Source organism: Chrysochloris asiatica, unplaced genomic scaffold, assembly GCF_000296735.1.
Source record: "Chrysochloris asiatica unplaced genomic scaffold, ChrAsi1.0 scaffold00002, whole genome shotgun sequence".
In the NCBI taxonomy this organism is placed as follows: Eukaryota; Metazoa; Chordata; class Mammalia; order Afrosoricida; family Chrysochloridae; genus Chrysochloris; species Chrysochloris asiatica.
In genome coordinates, this window is record NW_006408520.1 from 33217081 (window position 1) to 33217295 (window position 215).

Genomic DNA, 215 nt, shown 5'->3' on the forward strand with positions numbered 1-215 from the left:
GCATCATAATTTCTCTTTCCTGAGTCTGCCAGTCACTCCATGGGAGAAAGATGAGGCTTTCTGCTCTCTCAAAGATTTAAAGCCTCAGAAACACTATACAGGGTTGCTGTGAGTTAGAACTGACTCGACATCACTTAACAACAACAATCAATCATTAATTTATTTTCTGCAGTTAAATTAACCTTACATTCCAGGATAAATCGAACTTGATCTTC